This window comes from Lepidothrix coronata, unplaced genomic scaffold (assembly GCF_001604755.1).
Source record: "Lepidothrix coronata isolate B3197 unplaced genomic scaffold, Lepidothrix_coronata-1.0 Scaffold116, whole genome shotgun sequence".
In the NCBI taxonomy this organism is placed as follows: domain Eukaryota; kingdom Metazoa; phylum Chordata; class Aves; order Passeriformes; family Pipridae; genus Lepidothrix; species Lepidothrix coronata.
The window spans coordinates 2,218,278-2,227,952 of NW_016690296.1; the positions used below are offsets into that span (position 1 = coordinate 2,218,278).

Consider the following 9,675-nt stretch of genomic DNA (forward strand, 5'->3'; position numbering starts at 1 on the left):
TATTCTTGTTTTACACAAAAAATATTTGGTTTAAAATGCTAACCTTTCAGCATTTTCTGTACCATTAGGTCAGAAGTTCTGTCAAAATGTTCCAAAACTTCCAAGAAGTTGCTTAGGTATTTTCCTCAATTAAAAACCATCTTACATATGCTAAGTTTCTCTATATATTATATAAAACTGGCACTAACTTTTATAGCCTGGTTTTAATGGGTTTAAAACAAAATGTTTAATTATCTAGACCATTATTTAAAGCCAAAAGAAAGTGAGTTATAACATTGTTGTTGCCATAACAAGAAATAAAAAATTTTGTCTGGTGTTTTCAATTTATATTCCAAATATTTGTCAATTCCCAAAACTGCATTCACAATTTCTTGAAAGAAAGGCACAGGATCCAAGTTTCTTCTAATTTATGCAGTCGTAATTTTTTTTGACATAATGGAGTGATTCATTCAGCGTGAGCAGGACCACACTCTGAGCAAGCTGGACCTTAAAAACACATATTCCAACCAAGCTGATGCCAAGGGGAGTGCTTCCTTAGGACTCTTTAGCAGAAATTCATTCAGGCAATTCCTCTGCCACAGCTTCATCAGCCTTCTTGGGATAACAGTGCGAGACTTCTCCAGGTCATTTCGAGCTACCCCAGCAAGCGAGGTGAGCAATGAGGCAGAGATTTAGGTCCTGTCACCACTCAAAAAAGAAGTTTTTATCATTGTACTTCTGGTGAGGGGCACAACACAGCCCAGCCCTGAGATATTTAATAAAGAGTGGCCTCCTGTCACCTCCTTTCCAGGCCCATCCAAGCAATGCCTTGGGAACTGGGCACACAGCAATGAGCATCCACCTGCAGTTTGAGAAACACCCAGCCCACACATGCTCTGCTCCTCTGCATTCTCTGCTACTTCAAATTCAGCTTTTCCCCAAGCACTCCGTAAAATTTTTCTCCACTTAACCTCAAATTGCCTTTCTTCCCTGCTCACAACTGGAGCTGAAATGAAAAAAATAAGCTTGGCTTGTCTTGGAGCGTCAAGAAATAAAACCAGCTTTGAAACAACTGCAGAACAGCAGAAGTAGGTTTCAGTGGGACTTCTAATGTGCTGTGAATTACACTCGTGCTTAATTAAATTACCTTGCTGACTCAGAGCCTAAATTAATGGAATATACACTCTGTAGTGTTTCTTTGGCTTGGGTAATTAAAGAAAGTAACAAAGTGAGGTTTTTAGATCTAATGTAAATGGAAGTTTCAGTAATTAAGTATTTCTTCATTCCAGCACCTGGCATAGCTGTTTGGGATAGAGCAAATGTAGGAATAGGTGAACAAAATTCTTCAGCTGCTTCCTCTGCTACAGAAACCAAACGGGGGAATTCTTAAGAACCAATCCTGCCTCATCCTGATCCATCTGTAAATATTTTCTTTCAAGCCAATAAACGCTTTTTCAGTCTCCTTTGTACCCCCTGGTTCTGGGTTCCATTTGAAGCCAACAAGTGGGAGAACGAGCTATTTACTTATTTACTTTAAGCCTGGAAAAATGGGAGAGATTTTGAAAAGGCTGGTTTCTTCTTGAGAAGGGGATGAAATTTCACACTGGCTCTTATTGAAACCAGTTCCCATATCCCAGGCCCTTCCTCTCACTACCCCATCTCTCCCCCACCCACATAATTTGCCCATTTGTGCATCAAATGTGGTACAATAAATCTGACTCCCTGAAGACCGAGAACCCATTTCCACTCCGCTGCACAAGGGCAGCTCCACCCGGGGCTGTGAAATGGCACTAGGGCAGTGGAGGGTATGCTTTGCAGCATTAACTTGAATTAAACTGGGATTGAAACTAAAGCCCCCTGAACAGAGTTTCTTTTTGCAGCACCAATAAAATCTGCGTTCTTGGCAGCAGGGCCCAAAATCTGGCTGGTGCACTGAAAGCAGAAACCCTTCCCCTGGCTGGGGTCGCCCCTTTCCTTCCCGGGGCTGCCAAGAACCACAGGTCCCTGCTGGAGGGGAACACCCATCACAGCCTCTCCTGGTTTAGGGATACCAATCCATCTGCCTCTGTCCTCAGCTGATGGAAAAAAATGTATCTGGACAGAAATGAGTGAATGGGGAAAAAAATACTGGTAAAGTCATGAATCTTTCAAGGTTTTTGTTTTGATGTATAAGCTTAAGTCTCCAAGAAACCTTTCTGCAAGTTTGGATGAAACTGCAAATGTGATAAACTAAGCTCTGTGCTTTGCTGGAATAACCAAAATCTATGGACCACACTCACTTTTACTGAAGGAGACTGAGTCAGTTCAGTAGGTTTCTATACCAAGTGGTTATTAATGTTTCTTTGTTGTTACCTGGATTTATCATCCACTGCATCCACGTAATTCTGAAATCCATCTTTGTGCAATGGCATCTGGTACCTTATTTCTAGTGAGACACCACTGAGTCTCCCCATAAAGACCAGCTCCATAAAGCAGCCTCTGGTCTCCCACAGGACACAAAGAGGAATGAAAGACCATTCAAAGGGAATCTTGAAACTCTACAGCAGCAAGTCATACAGGGGAAAAGCAAGTGATGATTTGAAGAGCCTCTCAAGTTTCCTGCAGCATGGCATCAGCCATCCTGCTGGGAGCATCTTGTTCCCCCAGATGCCCCATTACTCACGGTGCTATATTGTTATGGTCTTCTACAAGCAGCACTGGCAATGTCAGTAAATAAACTATGGAAGCCAAAATTACTTTTCCTTCAAGATCTAGGAGGAGAAACATTGCCACCAAGGGATCGTTGTCTATTGTACCTTGCCTTTACAAGGATTTCATTGGGAAAAGCACAGATGCTGAAGAGAAAGGTAAAAACACAGAAAGGGGACTCTAGGGCTGTTTTATCTGGATTGCTATTCCTGGTATTCTGCTGTCAAGTCTCTCATCACTCTCTGGAAACTTTCTGGAATTAATAGAGTGATATAACACCTTCTGGTAAACTTGAAATCTCTTCAGCCTGCAAACAATTCTTAAGGGCCATACCTGCCTTGTTGCTTCCCGTCCCAAGGAAAACTTACTGAATACCCGGCCTTTAAATCACACCGATATCCCACGTGTCCAAAGCCCTGTCCTGGATTAGCCCGCAGTCTCCCAAACTAGCAAGTGAATCCACTCAGCTCCAGGAGAAACCCCTTTGTTCAGGTAACATAACCAGGTTGGCAATCACCTTCCTAAATGACAAATGCCTTGTCTTTTCCTGAAAGGAAACACAACTTTTGTGTTACACACAGGAAAAGCGCACAACCTGTTACATCAATGGATTTTAATCCCAGACCTCTCAATCCTCCTCTCCAAGAATACTAAACTCGACTACTTGCTATGAGTTTTACAAATTAGCATGGGTCACTGATCTGCCAAAGCCTTAATAAACTCCATTTATACGCATTATAAAATTCTTTCAGAGTCCTGTGGAAAAAATTACTTCTCCTGCAAAAAAAAAAAAAAAAAAAAAAAAAAAAAAAAAAAAAAAATCTGTAAAATCCAACCTTTTTGTGAATTGTACTTGCCAGCTGCATGAGAGCCCACCAAGGATATTACTCTAACCACAAAAGTCATGCTCTTGGAGATCAACCTCCTAGCAAAACTCAAATAAGAAAAATAAATCACTCCATCCCAAGTAGAAGTTGTAGATTTTGCTTTGAAATCCATTCCCCTGATCTGCCACGCTCATTTCTCTGAATAAGCTCCAGTCTGAATTCAGTTTTCTTGCAAGTCAAGGAGAAAAATGGCACAGTCACCCAGACAAACATTCCCCAAAGGCTCCCTTGTTGTGTGCAAGAGCATTAATAATGAGTTATCTCTACTAGAAGCATTTCAGCATAACACACCCTAGTGTCTTACTGGTGGGTTTTGATTTGCTTTGTGTTCTTGCTTTGTTTTTATAGCCACATAAGTCTCTGCTTCATCTGACTGTGTGGGTCAATCCCATGCAGAAAAAAAATGAGAAATAATCTACTTCTCCAGTGTTACAGCACATGCGGTACAGTGGAGGGTTAATTAACACCCACCTCGCCCTGCTTCCCTTGGAAAATGATTATGCTGGCTAATAAACCTCACAGTTATGAGGCTTTTATGAACTTACACACCCTGCAGTAATTTCAAGTGCATGTGAGGTTTGCTCAGCTGCTCGAACACCTCTCACCTCAGTCACCCTTTCTCCCTGTGAACTCAGGCCCAAGCAAAGCTTCCCATCACTGCAAAGTAACTGTGTGATTGAAAGGGAAGGAGATTCCTGCACATTCATTCCTTCCATGACTAATTGGAGAGTTTGGAGATATTTTTTCTTTACTGCTAAATGAAACTCTGCTGCCAGAGGCTGAGAGCTGGGGAGCTGGGTGTTTGACATGCCCTGGATTTATTATCTGATCTCCAGGTGAGCCACTTAAACCTCCAGTGAGTTTGTGTTACCAACTGTGAAACAGAAGTAACAATCACCACCTACCTTGAGGTGCCTTCAGCGTTCCAGTGGAAATGCCATCTCAAGGCATGGCAAGTACTGGCTGAATCTGTTGAACTGTAGGATCGAGTTCTTTTTCCCAGCTTCCCATGGAGGTTCTTGCCCTTAGGAAAGCAAAGAATGCAGAGCATGTATCTCAACGTGAATGTGGAGGTTCCATGAGAACAACCTTGGTGCTACACTGCCTGGAGAAGCTTGGAGCAACTGTCCCCTTTCTCCAGGAATATCAGTTTTGACATAAGACACTACAGTTGAACAAGAAGCAAAGGGGTTTTCTTCCTGCCAGCTGTAAAGAACCCACTCAATGCTACAGGGTGAAGAAAAGAAATCAGTGAAGGAAGCAGGACACACTGTTTCTCTCTCAACACCAGATTTCTGCTGCACACCACAAAACACTCTGAGAGAGACTCTCTCAGGAACATCCCACCATCCAACTGGTCCCTAAACTAATGCCCATGAAGAGTTTGCTCGTAGATGACTGACTCAACATGATGACAACTTTATTTCTTCTCAATAAAATACTTATAAGATAAACAAACCACATGTAATATTTTCCAAAACATTGCAAATAAACACTGTACCAATTTCAGCAGGGACCTTGTAGAATAGTAAAAAAGTGAAAAAGCTTGAATAAATATTTCTAAATAAAAACTGATAAGTTCTAAATAAGAACTGATCCATACAACGGCTTCTCCATCTGCAAATTCCAGAGAAAACTGATTGAGATCATGGGTGCCCCAAGAACAAGTGAGAGCTGCAAGGCATCATTCTGTGATTTTTCTGACTCTGGGGAAAGCAGATGTCAGAAACATTCTGTACTGCAGCTAAAACTGGCAGGAAAAGAAAAGCCAAACTGCTTTCCTTGACTTTAATAAATGAAATAATGACTATTTTTTGTTTCTGAAAGGAATTAAAGGAGGTTGAAAAAACAGAGGGAAGGATAAAACTTGCAATTTTTGATTTAGGAGATGTGCTTTCATGGTGGCCCATGACCTCAAAAGAGGAGAGAAAAATAGCATTTTTACCAACAAAATGATTTTTTTCTTAACCATCCTACACTTTGGCAAAATGTTTTAAGAGATTCTAAGTCATTGCAAACCCCAGTCACAGAAGGAAGCTTTGCACATCCACGTTCCAGTGCACACAAAAATTATACTGCACCCCTCAATATATTCTCAGAGTACTTGGCAACTATGCATTAAATATAACCGTGGTTGCACGTTGGCTCTTTCTTCCTGTACTCAGAGGTGGAAGACTTAGGAAGTGGTGTCTTTCATCTTCACAAGTTTGTAGGAGACTTTTTTATTTAGGATACACATTGCAAGGTTTGCTGAGGGGAAAGTCAACAAACTGTGCCTGGCAGCTGGAACACAGAGCAGAGAAACGAGTTCCTGTTGGGGCCGAGTCTACAGCTTCAGATTAGGCACCAGGAGAGCCCAGTGCTCAGACAGAGGAGCTTTGTTCTCATCCCAGAAAATCCCATCGTACTCTGGGAAGCTCCCACTCTCAGAGGGCTCATCACAGAGTTCTTACAGTTTTGTTTAGGGCTTCTTTTAGAGCTGGGAAGTTCCCAGTGACCTGAAGTGCTACAGCACTCCTGTCTCAGTGCTGAACTGCACTGTCTCCCACTGCTCAGGAGGAGTCCAGGCTGCCCTGATTCACACAACTTTATTTACAGTGCACATCAGACAACAGTTTGTGTTGATAATGATCCCCATAAAAGCTTTTTATATGCACATAAAATAGATTAACTCCCCACACTGTGGGTTGCCTTGAACATTTCCTGACCTACAGCTACACTTCTTTGGCCTGGTGAAGAGCAAGTCAGCACAACGTAGAGGGGTCTCCCTCAAGGACAGACGAGTCCTTACTTATATCCTGCAAAATTAGTTCCTTTAGGAGGAAGGATGCAACAGTCATAGTTCACATACCCACTGCAGCAGGTCAGTGTTGGGTCACAAGCTGGTATTGCTGCCCCCAGCTCTGCAATCTCTCCTCTTTCTGCTTCCTAACTGGTTTTCCATTAGAGCCAGAGTTTATCACATCAGCCTGAAACAGTACAGTGGGTGAAAATCATCCCTTTAATGAGGGCACAGAAAATTTGTATCAGACTATTCAGAAACTTCCACCATGAGAAACAGTTTAATTTACTGCTCTCAAGTGTGACTAAAACTGGAGGATCTGACCTAAAAAAACGATTATGTATTCTTCATGCTACACAAGCATGGCTGAATTTGCTTTATCTGACAACTTAGAGAAACACAAGGATGACAGCATTCTCTTCTTCACGTGGAAAGATGTCATCCTCATACCAGACTAGCTCTGTGTCCTCAGCCCTGCAGATCTGCAGTCCATGACTGGGATTCAGTCCTGATCAAGCAGTAAACTTAAACAAACCTGCAACCTTGGGAGGTAAGTCCACGAGGACAGTCCAGCCTCTTCCACACAAGATGTCTCTTCTCCAGCTCCTCGTCTCATTTGAAGTCCAACCTGAACACCAGATGAAGGCTAAGCTTTCAGAGCCAGGAGGAAGCAATTAAAAGATATATCCAGTACCTGAATGCTTCCAGGGGGGAAAAGGAACGGTCTGTAGCAATCCCTCACCTCTTTAAGAAGAGGGATGTAGGCTTTGCCCAATAATAAAAGTTTAATGGCAGTTATTTTATGTGCTGTCAGAGAGATCCCCACATGGATCCTCTGCTGGACTAAAATTCAAGACATTTAGACGCACAACACTGACCTGCAAGGCACAGGTCAAAGTCATACTCGCTATCAGGTTTTTATAAGGGTTATGTAGCAGAGCAATGTACAGGATGCAAACTTTTCAGAGAGGCAGGGAAGTTTTGGAAACCAACAGCTCCTTGTGACAGCAGATGGGATCAACTTACAACATTACAGATCTCACAGTCAGCAGGGCTTGCGTGTGCCCTACAAGAGATCTAAAAGCAGATTTCAGTGGTTGCTACTGTACTAGCATGACACAAACACACTAAAGCAGAGCTGGGTGTCCCCAGAACAGCATCCCTGGAGATCAGAGGATGCCAGGGAACGTGCTGCTCCTGCAGAATCCCAGCACAGGGCGTGCCAGGGACAGACAGTGTGTGGGAAGCAATGCCTGCAGCAAAAGGGGCTTCCAACCAGAGCACCTTGGCTGGGCTGCAACAGGGTAATTTGGTACTTTCCCACACGGTCAGCCAGCTCTCCTGGCCAGCAGGGGAGAGATGCAGCAGAAACATCTTTCTTTCAAAGGATTACTCCTGGCTCTGGAGGAGTTTGTAATTTCTGGCAGCCTTGGGATGGGCTGCGCAAAGGGAAAAGGAACCTCTTTGCTCCCTCTCCCACACTGTGTCCACCCAAGGCCCAGCCTTAACGTAGCTCTTAATAAAATAGCACAGATGTGCCCTGTAGGCACATAAAGACTAAGAGAAACAACAAAAAAGAGAAACAAGATGTTCCTGTGTGTTTCATAAATCGGTATATAAGCATAATGCAATCTACTATCCTAGATAGAAAATGAAATATCTCAAAAAGTATTGAATCCTTGGTGGATTTTCTCAGTGGATCGGCATGAAGCTATTTAGCCCAGATGTTTCCATAACTCTGATGCATTAGGAGCTGCACAGCATTGTGGCCAAGTGCTAACATAGTGAACTGTAATGTAAAACATGTAAAGATCCTGGCTTCCAGAGTGATTGGAAGTTTTCACTCTAACCACTCTGCTTCCTCATGCAGCTATATTTTCTTTACAATACCCACTTGTATTTCAAGGCACATGGAAGAAGAACTAAAACCTTCCCCTCTCCCCAATTAAAACCTAATTCTCTGGAAGAAAACACAGGGGCCAACTCGAGATTGACGTGGAGTTTTTCAGAACTGGAAATCTCACCTCTGAGCAGCAAATCTCATACAACAGGCAAGTGCAGGGCCAACAAGGCACAGCTGGGCACCACATGAGCAGGTGAAGAAGTGATGGTGAGATTTTTGATGACAACTTGGTGTCCAAAAGACAGAGTGTCTCGCTGAGAGGCTCTGGTTTGCATCTGTAATGGATTTAGGGATTTGTAGAGGTAGTTTTAAAGATATCTAAGCAGGTGCAATGTGTATGTTGGAATGGCCTGACCAAGGGAAGAAGCAATAATGGGAATATGAAGCAGCACAAAAAAAAAGTAACAGCATGTGCACAGAATGATGTAAGATAAAGAGTGCAAAGAAATAAACTAGAAATCTCTGTAGGAGAATAATGCAATAGAATACCTTGCACTGAGAGTCCATTTGGAAAAATCTGTCACTATAATTAATTATTCAGAAGAGTTTAAAATATTTCAGAGATGATTTCTACACAATCTACCTACCAGGATGAGAGCTGAGAGTTTTGTGATTCTTTGAGACCTCGGCAGCTTAAAAAGACAAAACACAACCCTAAATTAATGAAAATTAACTCCTGCTACAGCTCTGCAGTCACAACTCTGTGTTCATGTACGCACTTGTAACACCCCAGACCCAGAATCACAAGCTCAGGGGCTTAGCCAGGAGTTTTACTTTAAAATAGATATATATATATAGAGAGAGAGTTCTTTAATTCTTTGAGATAGCATCAAGAGAATAACCCACACACTTGTTCCCAAGAGGCACCTGTACTGATAATTTAGGGGAGGAAAAAAGGGAACTGGGCAACAGTTCAAAAGGGCACCACACAATCCAGACAAAACATTCCACCACAGTACAGACCCAGCACACATTAATCCACAACACTTAAATCAAAATCCAATCCCCCCAGCTTTAAGCTACCCAAAGCATCAAGAAAGAAGCAAGGAAAGAGAAGAAGAGGGAACAAGAAGAGAGAAGGAGGAGAAAGAGAGGGAGACAGACTCTGTAGTTACCATCAGATCCCTGTGGCAGAGCAGCTCTCAGGTGTCTGGATGGGAGGGCCCGGACCGTGTGGGGAGCACAGCCTTGGGTTTGATCTGCTCTGGGCCCTGGGGCCTCCCCCAGGCAGGGCCTCGGAGCCTCTGGTCACTCTGGGGCTCCAGGGCAGGGTGAGGGGCACTGTTCCCACTGTCCCTGCCAGGCTGGGCTGGTCAGGGGCTCCAGGAGCTGTGGGGTGTTCCAGTGTGGGCACTGTTCCCACTGTCCCTGCCAGGCTGGGCTGGTCAGGGGCTCCAGGAGCTGTGGGGTGTTCCAGTGTGGGCACTGTTCCCACT

The 9,675-nt window shown here is 43.3% G+C and overlaps 1 long non-coding RNA gene across 2 annotated transcripts; it reads right to left on the minus strand.

Annotated features, from left to right (window-relative positions):
- Window positions 1-6,413: 6,413 nt before the first annotated feature.
- On the minus strand, window positions 6,414-9,297 carry LOC108502324. 2 transcript variants are annotated; one of them, XR_001876461.1, is made up of 4 exons: window positions 8,827-9,297; window positions 8,361-8,514; window positions 6,872-6,964; window positions 6,414-6,523 (listed from the first exon to the last, which is right to left on the minus strand). It is a non-coding gene; the product is annotated as an uncharacterized LOC108502324 (long non-coding RNA). The 2 variants fall into 2 exon arrangements; XR_001876460.1 differs by having other exon boundaries at window positions 8,361-9,297.
- Window positions 9,298-9,675: the final 378 nt, after the last annotated feature.